Below are 14,837 nucleotides of genomic sequence, written 5' to 3'. Positions count from 1 at the left end.
TTTAAGGTTAAGAACTGATTAGTTTTTGGGATCAATCAATAAAGCTGTTTAAAAGTTATTTCAAAAAAACAACTTCCGAAAAATTTTTTTTTCCTATTTTTTTTTTAGATTTCTCTAAATTTCTCAAAATCTATCGGTCCGAATCGGTTCAAAATTTCAGGAAATCTAAGTTTAGTGTATGCATATACGCGCGCGCGCGCGTGTGTGTGTGTGTGTGTGTGTTTGGGTGGGTGTATGTGGATGTAAACCTCTTACAACTTTTGGACGGTTTGGCAATTTCATCGTGGGTGGCGCCTTTTAAAAGAGATTCGCCAAACTTAGATTTTAAATACAATTTGAACCTATTCGGAATGAAAGATTTTGGGAAATCTCAAAAAAACAGTGAAAAAATTTTTTTGTAAAACTGGTTTTTTTAGGAATAATTTTTAAACGGCTCAACCGATCGATTTCAAAAACTAATCAGCTCTTAACCTTAAAAAACTACGCCGATTACTACCAATTCGGTCAAAATCAGTATATTCATTCGAGAGATATTATGATCGAAAGAAAACCAAAAAAAAATATTTTTTCAGAATTACTCTGGAATTTCTAGTTCGATAATTTTCAACTCAGAGATTATCCATGAGGCTTAAGAAACTGCGTCGAATGCTCCCAATCGCGTGAAAATCGATTGATTCATTCAAAAGTAATTGCAGTTTGAAAATTCAAAAAATAGTGTTTTATCTAACTTCTATCAGACTTTTAAGCTCAAAGAGTTCAAAAGTATAGAAAAGGTATGTCCCTGAGCTTACAAAGCTCAAAACAACACAAAATTGCATCTTTGAGCTCAAAAACGTCATAAGTGCAATTTTTAGCGTTCAGGTATAGAATTAGCGAGTTACAGGGATGGCCTTCAGAGTCAACAGTTTTCCTAATTTTTTATCCACAAATTTTAAATAATTAGTTTTTAAAGATTGATATTAAACACTGAGCCACTGACTTAATCGATTTCATTTAGAGGTTATACATGTGAGGTAAAGTGCCTCGTATTAGTCACTTACGTAGCTCGTTAAACAAATTACAACAATTCACTTTCAATCTTATACGCTTTCTCATTGTAATCAAAAAAGTGCAATAATAATTATAAAGTTAAACAATTATATTTGTGTGTAACTTCAAGCTGTCAAGCAACCGCAGAAAGACATTACTCAACACATACTCATGAAAAGAAAATAAATAGAAAGTGATGTGAGTGCCATCTGCATCGTATAAAGTCAATTTTTTAGCGAGCAGTTTGAAATTTCTAAATATTCAACAGAAAATTATTTTACTATCACGAATAATCGTATAACGCTTAGCGGATATAACGTTTAATTTAATTGTGATTGAACAAAAAATAAGGTAAAAGTACCCATTATGGGGCATATTTCATGGTAGGTCGAACATTTTTACTATTTAAAAATGTATTTCAGAGAAAAATACAATTTAATGAGCATTAGATGATTATTTTGTGATTAATTAATAGATATTTCATGTTAATACTCTTTATTTACACAAAAGTAAATAAAAATATGCAATTTTTTGGAACAACCTTTATGACCCTTTTAATGAGACAGCTTCAAGACATATGACCCTAGTGTTTCATAAAAGAGGTCCTTATTTTTGAGATAGCTAAAAAAGAAATAAAACAATTTTTTATATTTAATTTTTATTACTATGAGATCATTTTTTTTTTTTTTACAAAATATGTAATTGAAACATTTGTTCAACAGCAAATTATCAATTTTTCATCAGTCAAACAATTGATTCACAAAAAATTTGAATTGAACTTTATTTTTCTTCTCTTATTCTTTTCTGGATTTCTTTTACTTTTTCTATTAATAATTTTTTTTTCTTGTAATTTTTTCTTATTCTGTTTTTTTTTCTTCTTGCTTTTTTTTTTAAATATTCTTTTTCTAATTGAAGGTTATACCATTCATCAGAGGTTCCTACTGAAGGTAGTTTGGATTTACCCAATTTTTCAATTCTAGTCCTTTTTTTTAGGTAAATGTTCTACCGGCGATGTGAAGATCTCTTCAAGTGGTGTTTTATCTAAAATTTGAAATTATAATAATTTCATCAAAAACTTATTTCATAATAAATAATTTTTCAAAAAGAGTTTTGCTTTACCTTTTCTTACAGTAACTGATAAAATTTCCTCTCTGCTAGAACTTTGTCCACTACTTCTTTCACAATCATTTTCCAAATTTTCTTTCATAAGTGCTGTAAAATTTTTAAATTTATAACTTTTTGTTATTGAATTATAACTAACACATTGTAAAATTTACATACCTGTCTGATGATTATGGTTAGTAGAATGGTTTTCAACTATCAGTTGTACATTGTTTGCGTAATTCTGAGAGAGTAAATATGCGTTACTGATATCAATAGCAATTGTCTCATTATAGCGATCAGTTACGTCTCCGTTACAAGGAGTCAGCCTTTGTTGTATTGGTATCACTCAATTCTTCATTAATTATTCGAACTGGTTCTTCATTACCTATTTAGACTGTAAGCTCATATATATCTTTATAATTAAAATCATTTCCAATTACATTTTGTTCGTAATTCAATGGATGGTTCAATAAGTACATTGCTCAATAAATTAGTGTGCACTTCAGCTGTCAAACCTTCTTGATCATTTGTTTTGAAAAGATCAATACCGGAATCAATACCAGTATTAATACTCGAATCAATATCTGTACACAAATCACCTCGATTCATGCGTGATCTATTTTTTAAAGCATCAAGAATACTACGGTCATTTAGAATTTCCATTTTCTTGATTATTGGTTTTTGCTTCGGGGTATCACCTATTAAAAAAAATGTATACATTTACGACAAATATAATTAATAACAAATTATTCATCCAACTTTTCTACAAAAAAAAAAAAAAAAAAAATTGTATTTACAATAGTAGAAAATGAATAAAAAAAAAAAAAAATTGAATTCATTGAACTTGGAATTTGATCTCGAATATTATAAATTGTACAAAAAAATTGTAAATATTAAAATAAATTGGAGTTGAACATCGTGTCTGTACTCAAATGTAACACGAGACCATTATGCAAGGTTAGGTTGTCATGTTTACTCACAAGACTTCCAACTGTACTTCAGCGCTCACAGTAACTACGCAACAGGAAGATCCTGAACCTGACACCTTGAAGACCCCTAGTACTACTCCAACTTCACCGACAGTTATAGATCCAAAGAAGGGTAAAAATAAATAATAGTTTAAAAAAACTAAAAAACACGCTTTTTATAGAAAACCGAACTAAAAAAAAAGAAATCAAGTTTTAATAAATTTAAATTAAGAATAGTGTTAAAAATTTCAATAAATGTAATTAATAATAGTGTAAATAAAAAAAAAATGTATTGTAAAAAAAGCGTGGGGTGCATGGGTCAATAGTTATAAATATTGGGTGTGTTTGGCCGAAGTAAGTTCTTACTAAACTTAGTAAGCCAGTAAGCATAAAAAAATTTAAAATCTTACAAGCTGACTATAGCGCTTTTCGGCCAGGACAGACTTACTGGCTCAACATAACACAAAATACTGGTTTGCGTTATATCCCGTACATAACCTCATATACTGAATATAATTGAAAGTACTAAATTTAGCAATATAATTTAATTCAAGTAAATATTTGTAAATGGATAATTTTATGAGAAATATTTTATTGGAAGAAATATTAAACGACCCAGTGGATAATATCGATAATTTAGTGAATCAAGGTCTGTTCTTGTCCGTTTTGTTTACATCAACAATAAGCAATATGGCGTCGTATACTAAGCTATGCTTACTGCGTTAGCACTTATTTTGTGTCCCGGCCGAAAATTTTGTAAGAATAGTGAGTGACTTACTACATTTAGTAAGTACTTACTTCGGCCAAACACGCTCATTCTATCTTATGTGAATCTATATATTCGCTTTTTTTAAAATAAAATACATTTTTTTTTTATTTACACTATTATTAAGTACATTTATTGAAATTTTTAACACTATTCTTAATTTAAATTTATTAAAACTTATTTTCTATTTTTTTAGTTCGGTTTTCTATAAAGATCGTGTTTTTTAGTTTTTTTAAACTATTATTTATTTTCTTATTTTTAGTTTGGTTTATTTATAATAGCTTGTTTTTTAAATTTTAAACTATTATTTGGCAACTAACTTACCAGCATGCACTTTGTTGATATTAGATAAATCGTCTAAAGACAATGGTTGGAAAATTAAAATTTCTGCCTTATTGACTATAGATAAAAATTATATAAATTAACAAAAATCTTATTTTGCAAATTGAAAAATGGAATAAATTTATCAAATTAGTGTATTGTCATCGGTCCTCGATAAATCTACAAAGTTTGAACGAAATCTGGCCGTTTAAAGTTCGTCAAAATCGCACCCAACGAAGTCGGTTACAAACATACAAACATACAAACATACAAGTGAAGCTAATAAAAAGCGTGTAAAAAAGGCCGTCCTTCCCTAGCAGATTTAAGGCTAAGAGAAAGAGCCAACTCTCTGGGTGACATCGATAAACTCCTGTCCGGTTACAAGCGACCGAGGAAACCTTCTGAATACACCCAAGGCTCAGAACTAAACCCTGCCAAATACTTGAAGCGCCGCAACTCAACTTCAGAAATGTCACCGGACAAAACAAGCGCACCTAACCAAAAAGGGGACACCCCCTCGGCCACACAACTGGAGTCCGTACCAGCTACACTCAACATGCCGGACTTAGATCAAATATCGCATCAGGACTCCTTTAAATGGATGGCTGAACAATTTATCGCATTGTTCAAAGCAAATCAAGCCCAGTATACGCAGGTCCAAGCCAAGATAGCGAAATCGACAAACTCAGTCCAAACCCAGCTAAGATCTTTAGAAGGAAAACTCGCGGCGACTGCAGAAAAGGTAAATACGCTGAAGACGGAGCAAGAAGAGATAAGAAAACGCTTGCAAGCAGTCGAATCTGGTAAGCTTGGTTCCAATACAAATGCTTTAGAGAGAATGTTAACTCCATTTAATTCCGGATTAGAGACAGTTGAAAATGCAATCGACCCCCTCACACTGGAGCGGCAAAAGAAGGACATCCAAGCACAAATGGACAGGCTCTCCAGACTCATCAATGACCAGGAAAGCAAATCTCGTCGCCAGAACATCGTTATCAAAGGTCTTACAGCCACAAACACCACCGAGGACGTCGCTACCTTTCTAGAAACTACATTTAGTGTGCCCAAACAAGAATGCAAGAATATCAGACAGATAAGCAGGGCAAAAGACCGATATGTAGTTCACTTCGACAAACCGGAGTACAAAGTCCAGATTATGAAGACAAAGAAAACGGCTCTCGGGATCTCTCGCATATTTATAGATAACGATTTGACACCACTAGAAAGTCTGGAAGCCTTCGAGCTCAGGAAAAACCTCAAAGAAAAGCAAGATAAAGGTAACAACCCCAGAGTCAGAGCCAACTGAATAATAATGAATGGAAAAACACTCAACTGGGATCGAATTTCCAAGACTTGGGTGGAGAGTAAATCATACTCACACCAAGACAAGTCTAAAACATTGTCAATCACTCCAAAAAACTAATAGAACCCAGAAGAGAGAACCACCACCTAGGTGGTGATAAGATCCTGTTCTGGAACTCCAGAGGGTATGATAACTGCAACAATCTAAAGTACCCGGAGAAAACCTACTTCATTGGTATTTCAGAAACATGACTGATCAAAACCCCATCTAGTCAATTATATTGGGCAAAGGGCTATAAAAGCATCTGGTCCAATGCGGAGAAACAGGAAAATAAAGAAAGCGAGTGGAGGTCTTCTTATGCTTGTAAAAGAAGATATTACAACCGAAGTAATTGATATCACTAACTGCTGGATCATCATCAACACCAAACTGCACCGACACAACATTATTCTGGGTCTACTTTATTTCAAACCCGGCTTGGGCCTGGAAAAGGCCCTAGACAACCTCCAAACTATTCTAGACAGCTGCGAGCAAAACCATCCAGGGACTCTCACAATCCTTGGCGGAGATTTGAACGCAAGGCTCAGCGACAAGGATGGAGACTTTCCCCCGGAAATTCTCAACGGAACAAACCTCTTCTCATCAAGATCGTCACAAGATCCCGTGACAACCAAAAGTGGTCTCCAGCTTTTAAGTTTTATGTCAAGCAACGATTTCTTTCTCTTAAATGGAAGAATGCCTAAAGACTGTGAAGGTAAACTAACATTCTGTTGCCCACGAGGAACGAGCGTCACCGACTTGATGTGGACAAATTACGAGGGAGCCAAAATAATCAGATCACTCCATGTAAAAGACGACTCCTATGGCTCAGATCACTTCCCCGTCACAGGGATACAAACAAAGAGGCTTGTATCCCTACAAGGAAGCTCAAATGGGACCCAAACTACGCCGTACACTTCTATGAGGCTCTGTATTTTTCTCAACGCCTTGTTACCAACACCGATGAATGGAGTATAGACGCGCTAGTACTCAATCTCAAAGAGGCAATTTACGAAGCAGCCGCAGCGACAGGGCTACCAGTCACCATAAGTAACAAAGCTAGCAGGGGACCCGAACACAAACCCTGGGAAGATGCTGAACTAAGACTCCTGAACTCCAGCCTGTCTAAGCACCAGAAACTTTGCCGAAGAGAAGGGTTCTCTTAACCAAACCTAGATATTCTCCATTTACTAAAGAAAAACTTCAGAAAGACCAAGATGCACAAAATAGCAGCCTACAGACATTCTATTAGAGACATGATTGCACATTCATCTAGACCCAGCGAATTCTGGCAAACAGTGAAAAAACTACGGAGACCATCACAACCTCCAAACCCTATACCCACCATTACATAGGAGAACTTCTACAAGAAAATGTTCCCTCCAAGAACTATAGACACCACCAGCTTCCTAGACCCTCGTTACCCATATCTGGACTCAGCTTTCTCTTATTATGAAGTCAAGAAAGAGATCTCCAGAAGCAAGAAAAGCAAATCACCTGGGCCGGATGGAATTCTGAACGAGCACTTACTACATTTACCCCCTGCTTGGTTAAAATATGTAGTCGCTCTGATTAACAAAATCTGGGAAACGGAGAAAATCCCGCATGACTAGCCGACAGCTGCAATCGCACTCATCCATAAAAAGGGCTCTAAAGATGAACCAGCCAATTACAGAGGGATTTCCCTCTTAAATAATCTGCTCAAACTACTAACAGCACTAATCCAAAAAAGACTGAACACATGGATTGAAGACCTCAAGCTTCTACCTAAAAAACAAGCAGGCTTTAGAAGAGGTCGTAGCTGCCTGGACCAAATATTCACCCTACTAACCTCGGTGCAAACTAAAATCAAGACAAAAGGCAGCGTGATTTACAACATCTTTATCGAATTTACCAGAGCCTTCGACTCAGTGCCCCACCAGCTGCTTTGGGAAAAATTATTTGAAATTGGAATCAGCGGCAAAATAATCCGCACAATACGGGCTATTTACGACCTAACTAGAATCCGACTGAGAATAAACGGCAACCTATCTAGGGAGTTTGAGGTTACAGAGGGTGTCCTGCAAGAAGACAAATTAAGCCCAACGCTCTTCCTCCTGTACATCGCTAATCTCCCAGATTTTCTCAAAACTAAAGGACTCCAAGGGCTAAATATAGGATCGAAAACTCTGGTTGCCTTGCTGTTGGCGGATGATGGAGTGTTCCCCGCCTCGTCATTAACCGAGACCAAAAGAACACTCTCTGCACTTGAAGAATATTTTGACAAAAATAAATTAACTGTCCACACCGGAAAATCTCAGATCATGGTCTGTCGAAGATCAGGAAGGATTAGAAAAACTGAGCACAAGGCATTCACCTATAAGGAACAGACTCTTTCGACCACCAACCACTGCAAATATCTACGTATGATAATAAATGCGGCAACAAATGGCAAAATGGCAGCTGAGGATGCCATCAAAAACGGCAGAGCAGCAACGGGAGCGGCTCATTCAATCCTTGCCAAAGCCGGATCCGACACCTGGCAAACAAAAAATAAACTCTTTAACAGCCTGGTGACACCCACCATACTGTATGGAGCCGAATCCTGGGGGATTGACCACCTAGAAAAAATTGACCGTGCTCAGGCGGAATACTTCAAGAAGATCCTCCAACTACCACGCAATACATCAGGATATATGACCAGACTGGAAACAGGCATTGTACGACTCTCGGTAACAACACTGACTTTAACCTGGAAATGGATTGTTCGAATACTAAAGATGAGTCCAGACCGCTAGCTTTATATTTGCCTCTATAACCTCATCAAACTGACTGAAAATCCAAACTGCCAAACCAAGTACAACTGGGTGGCCAAGTTTGACATCACTCGTAAGTCAGTGGGCATAAACGACATGTTTATCAACCTCAATCCTGAATACTGGGAGAAGCACCAGAAAAGATTCACAAAAGCCAACACCGATCAGGCACGCCGCCAGGACTTTGAAAGCTACCTACGATTTTCCTCTCTTCAACTACAGCTGATCTGGCGTGAAAACACTGAGACACCGAGATACCTGAAAGTAAGATGTCCAGTCTACCTAGCCAGAACGATAGCCCAGCTCTGCCTCGCCAACATACATAACTGCCGGGTCTTATGCTCAGAGCATTGCCTCTCAATCTCCCCCAAAGCTCCCTGTAGAGCATATGGGAAAGACTCTGAAACAGTGGACCATATTCTATCCCACTGCCAAGCCTACGATGATCTAAGAGTCCGCTTCCTAAACAACTACATAGAATCGTACCCAGTCAATCTCCGCACGCTGATGATCCTCAACATTCACACCAGAGATGACATGGAAAATATTGCAAGGTTCATCGCAGCAGTTTCCAGCCGTCGTATGTCTCCTAACCACACCTAAACTCGCCACTTATAGTTACTTTTTTTGCCATTCGAAACTAGTGTTCTCTCTTCTGTATCTTTATCTTTATCTCCATTTTTATCTTAAACTTTGATTTTATATCCTCATATATTGTTATTCTACTCGTTAATATTTTTTACTGTAAAATACACTGATACATGCGTCTCTCAAAAGATTGTTGTACACGAGAAACTGTAAAAATCTTGTAAACAATAAATAAACATACATATTTAAATAAATTATAAGTATTAAATTTGATCAAATTACTTATAAATATCGATTGTTAATATAGTAAAAAAAAATGTATAAGTATATAATTGAAAATTGTAAATTAAATTTATGCAATTATTCGTTTTAAATACCCGTCGATTTTTTGTAAATTCCAAACCAGTAATCGAACAAAGCTTCTTTCTCTATATCACCGGTGTATGATCCATTAATTGCTGCTTCTTTAAAATCCGAAACTAACTCCTCTGGTAAATTTTTCTTAAAAAGTGTTAAAAATTGTTTTTTTTTTCAATAGCCTCATCTGAATATTTTGTGTCGTTAGTTTCGAGTTTTTGCTTCGATTTTTTACCCTGGTTTAAAACATCATAATCCACGGCACTTGCATCAAATGGATATAGCCCTGTTCTTCGAAAATCACTTTTAACTACCTTCTATGAATTTTTTATATTTTCTAGAGTCAACTGAAGAGCAAAAGGAAAATTTTTTTTAATATGTATCTCTCTTTGTTGACTTTTCCACTTATATATGAGTGGAGTTTGGAGGTAACATAATCAATTCAATCTGCATTTCTCAACAAAAAGTTACCAGCGGTAAGTTCAAGTGTGATGAGTGATTGTCCATGCAAAGAATGACAGGAAACTGTGTATTTTTTTGGACTAACCATGGATAAAACACGTTTGTTATATATTCGTAAAATGTTTTCGTTGTCATCCAACCATTATCTGACATTCCAATACCCCAACCTGTTGGAGTATTCTCAACAACTTTTTTCGGTATATTTTTCTTGTACGAATACATAATCATAGGAGGAGCACGAACACCTTCAACATTATACATGAGCAGTACTGTTAAAGCTTCTTTAGCTCCATCTGCAACCGTGTATACAGCTCAAGTTCCGTTTCCAGCTAGCATCGGAACATAAAAGTATGCTACTTTCATCACAATTATAGTCTATTGGGAGAAATATTCAATAAATTCTTATTGTTTAAATATTTTTCGATGTTTTCAAACCAATCCTCTAACTCTCCTTTACTAACTTCTGCTCTCCTAGTGTTTAATTGTTGAGGTTTCCTAATTGATAGTTCAGGATGTCGTTTTCTAAATGCTTCGTACGAGTGGCGGCCAGGACGATCATCTGTAAAGGGCGTCTTTTTGGAATTAGTTTGGACTTACTGATAAATGCAATTTAATAAATCAGTTTTTGTAACTGGTGCTCTGATTTATGCTCGATGTAGCACCCACTTAACAATCTCATTTTCTTCTTTGCTTGATAAAATTATTTCAGGGCCTGTTCTTTTTTTCATTTTCTCAGGGTCGCAAAATTTTTTCCTTCCTAATGTAACTACTAAAATTTCATATGCAGCAGCAGCTTTTTTTATAAAGAGTCCTGCGTCCTTGATGGCTTTTAAAGCTTTCTCGATATCACTTTTATCATAATTCAATCCTTTATTTTTATTTTTTTTTTCGAATTGTGATGAATATTATTAGAAATAATTACATTTCTATTTTTCGATTTTAAATGCCTTTTGGTCGTTGACTCAGTTTGCTTTTTTGGCATTTTTATGAAACATTTTCTAATAATTAGTCGTTGTATAATAGTCTGAAATTTGGTACAAATGAATATTTATATTATTTTTAAAAATTTCATTTTATTTACTCAAATAAAACATGTAAAAAATTAGCTTGAAAAATCAACATTCTAACATTATGTTTAGGTTAGATTTCCAAGTTTATTTAGATTAATATGACATACTTACTTAAAAATAGTAATTTGAAGCTGTGTACATTTATAATATATTACACTACATGTGTGCATTGTTTTTTTATTAATTATGAATTTATATTAATAAAAATTACGGAAACTAACCACTCTCTCATTAAACCGCCACAAAAGATAGAACACATGTGTCCATGTTGCGCGATACACCGAATAAAGTGTCTCATATACCCGGACATTCAAGCACATAACTATGTATTCTGAGACAGCCGATAATAAAATATTTTCGTAAGAAATAATATAAAAATACATGCATAAACGAAATCTGACATTCATTAGCTTTTAATTGGTGTATAATACTTTTATAGATATCACAAAAACAATTTTACTTGATTAAAATGAAAAATTCTATGGTCATCATCGATTCTTTCTTTTTAGTCGTGAATTGGAGTACGGATTATGAAACCAGCAATTAGAAATTTTTTTTAAAATATCTAATAAGTAAACAGCAAAATTTGTTGATTATTTTTGCAACTTAGTAAAATATGTATTAATAAAAATTTTTATATTTAAGTACAGTTCAGGGATTCTTTTTTTTTTTATATATAGTTCAGCAGTGAATCATAAATAAGGACATGGTCCCATGATGGGTACTTTTATCTTATGCACATCGTGAAAACCATATATTTTGTAGAAAAAACATGTACTTGAAGTTTCGAACGTTCAACTGAACGAATTATATAAATTGTAAAAAAAATAATCTGGTCACAACTCAGGTCGGAATAACCTTCAGACTGACATAGAGGTACTCATCGGTAATCATGAAATAATGTAAAAAATATTTAACCCCTGTTTTAGTTTGTCACACCAATAAAAACTCATCCTCCTATACCATGTAATTTAGGAAAGTTATTTTGAATAAAACATTTAAGCCTAGAATAAAATACGTTAAAAAATAGTCGAATTCCTTGAAAATAATGTGTAAGTGATTTTCGATATTTTCCTACAGAAAAACCACCCCTACGACCCACCCTTAGATTCTGAGTCGTATTTTTTACCGTTAACAATTTAAAAAAATTTTCTAAAAATTAATGTAAATTATTTCGGTTTTATAGGAAACCATTCCGACCATTTTCAAATTTCGGAACCACCCCTGACCCTCCCTTAAACTATTAAGCCGGGTTTCTCACCATTAACAATTTTCTAAAAATTCGTTTAAACTATTTCGGTGTTTAAGAAACCATTCCAACTATTCTCAAGTTTCGGAACCACCCCTGACCCACCCTTAAACTGTTAAGCCATGTTTATCACCATTAACAATTTTTTAAAATTTTCTAAAAATTCATGTAAACTACTTCGGTGTTCAAAAACCTACTCCGACTATTCCCAAGTTTCGGAACCATCTCTAAGACCCACCCTTAGAATATTTAGTCGTATTTTTTACCGTTAACTATGTTAATTTTAACTCACGGTGGTCCCATTTATAAATAAACATTTCAGAAAATCTATCGATATACACTAGTCACAAAAATTAAGGGATATAAAAAAAATTCCAAATTTTTTGGTGATTTTCAGCGAGCTGTAACTCCGAGGAATATGATCGCACAGAAAAAAAAAAAAAAAAAAGCAAATTGTAGCTCCAAGTGTCTAGTTTTTAGATATGACCATGAAAATTTTTTGTCATCGTCAGGTCTGGAGAAGTCCTAAGAAAACTACTGAAAAAAAATTTTTCGAAATTTTTTTTCGTCTTAAAAAAGGTCTACGGGCTTCAAAAAAATTTTTTCGATTGTTTCGTTTGAAAGCTCTTTTAGTAAATTTAATACCCTTTAATTTGACGTAATCAAAAAGCCTGTACGATAATTTGCCGCGGAGTTATCGTCAATCAAAGCAAAAAGGTTTTTTTTGACTTTGGAAATCAATAACTCTGAAAATAATGACCGTATAGGAAATCGAAGGAGGGTTTCGAAAACTACACACTATTCTCTATAAGAGAACGTAAACCGCTTTTGAAGAAAAAATTTTTTTTGAATTGAAAACTCGGACTGAAAAAAAGACAAAAATTCGCATAATTAAGGATATTTGGATAACTTGCTATAACTTTGGATAAAATGGATGAACGAAGGATATCGTTGGTAATTTTTTAACTTCAAAGTGTCCCCTAAAATCCCTAAGAAATTCAAAGCGCTGCGATTTTTTGTTCATAGTGCCCAGAAGCTTCAAATTCTGTGTTTTCGCAAAAATCACCATTATGAGCAATTTTGTGATTTTTATTCATTTTTCCATTGAAAAAAATTTTTTTCAAAATACTTTATTTTTCGATCAAAGAGATTGATTTTTCAAGAAATTTGAAAAAAAAAAAAAAAAATTCAATTTTTTCGAAAATTTTTTCGAAATTTTTTTATCAAAAATTTTTTTTTAATTTTTTTTTATCGTCTTCAGAATGCTTCACTATTGTCAAAAAAATTAATTCAATTTTTTCTGTCTGTCCGCTACAACTGCCTTAGTTTTAAATCTCATTTTAAAAATTCAATAAAAACAAATTGATATACCCCCGCGGAGTTCGGCTTTTCCTCACACAAAACTTGAATTTTACGTTTTCTTTTTAGCCTAAATTCCTTACGTGAATTTTATGTAAGCTTTTCTTTGATAAGCACCTTTTGATATGCCTCGTCGACATTTAGCTGCCACAGATCTGGCTCGCATTGTTACCCTCCTTCAAGAGGGCTACAGTCAGGTGGAAGTAGCAGCTTCTATGGGAGTGAGCCAGTCCGTTATCAGTCGGGCCTATGCCCGATTTAACGCGACTCAAAGTTACGATCGTCGTCCGGGTCAAGGTAGACTACGAATCACTACCGAGCGTGATGATCGAGCTATCATTCGAGATGCTCGTCGAAACCCTACTGCGCATGCCCACACGATCGCTCATCAATTTCGCAATCGTCGACAACGTCCTCCCCAACAACACATATCGGCATCGACGGTTCGAAATCGCTTTCGAGAGCAAGGACTACGCGCTAGACGCGCAAATCGCGTGCCTATGCTCACTCCACGACATCGCCGAGCCCGATTGGCCTATGCTCATGATCATCACCATTGGGGTCGTAGACAGTGGACCAGTGTATTATGGACTGACGAATCTCGATTTTGTCTTCATGGCAGCGATAGACGATCTCTCGTTTGGCGCCGTCGTGGAGAACGAGATCGGGATGGTTTTACGAGACCAGTTACAGCTTTCAATGGTGGATCAGTCATGGTGTGGGCAGGCGTGTCCTTCAATACCAGAACCCCGTTGGTCATCGTTCGTGGGACGTTGACTGCCGATAGGTAGTCTATTTTAAGAGTACTATTTTTCAGTACTCTTAACTATACCTATATTATACGTGTGTACTAATAATGTGTCATCAGTTATTATTCTTTTTTTTTTTATTTTGTTATTATAATTTTTTTAATTATAAATTTTGCAATATTATTAAATTTATAATTAAAAAAATTATAATAACAAAATAAAAAAAAAAAAAAACAATAACTGATGACACATTATTGGTACACACGTACAATGCTTTTCAATGATTTGTACAGATCAAGAAACTCACGGAAAATAGAAACATTAAAATTTGGGAAACTTTAAGTTAAGAAATCACTAAAGACATCTCTAAACATAAACCAGTAAAATTAGATATCATTGATATTGGACATCTCTTAATATTTACAAATATAAATTCTTACAACTTAGAACAAAGACGATTAAGAATGAAGTAATCATACAAAATAAGCGCTAAGAAATTTAAAATACAAAAGATAACTAAAAATTAATTAATTTTCCTATGACCGCTGCTCCAGAAAGTTATACAGTTATTTTTGATCGATTGTCTTTTAATTTTAAAAACACACCAAGGTTTTGCTTTTAATTTTGGTAAAAAATATTTTCAAGTACCCGGAACTGCCAACAGATCCTGTAACCGCT

General features: G+C 34.5%; 1 protein-coding gene and 1 long non-coding RNA gene across 10 annotated transcripts in view; both read right to left on the bottom strand.

Moving 5' to 3' along the window:
* The window catches only part of Hipk (Homeodomain interacting protein kinase), a 143,156-nt gene that overhangs the window by 70,729 nt on the left and 57,590 nt on the right, over positions 1–14,837 (bottom strand). The window lies entirely within an intron of this gene.
* Positions 1,692–3,948, bottom strand: LOC141535355 (uncharacterized). Its single transcript, XR_012480578.1, has 4 exons — positions 3,114–3,948; positions 2,311–2,831; positions 2,149–2,241; positions 1,692–2,070 (listed from the first exon to the last, which is right to left on the bottom strand). It is a non-coding gene; the product is annotated as an uncharacterized LOC141535355 (long non-coding RNA).

This window comes from Cotesia typhae, unplaced genomic scaffold (genome assembly GCF_013202065.1).
Source record: "Cotesia typhae breed Kobodo isofemale line unplaced genomic scaffold, CoteBio_Ctyphae scaffold_13, whole genome shotgun sequence".
In the NCBI taxonomy this organism is placed as follows: Eukaryota; Metazoa; Arthropoda; class Insecta; order Hymenoptera; family Braconidae; genus Cotesia; species Cotesia typhae.
The sequence above is the reverse complement of the archived record's forward strand: the minus strand, read 5'-3'. Positions and strand labels throughout refer to the sequence as shown.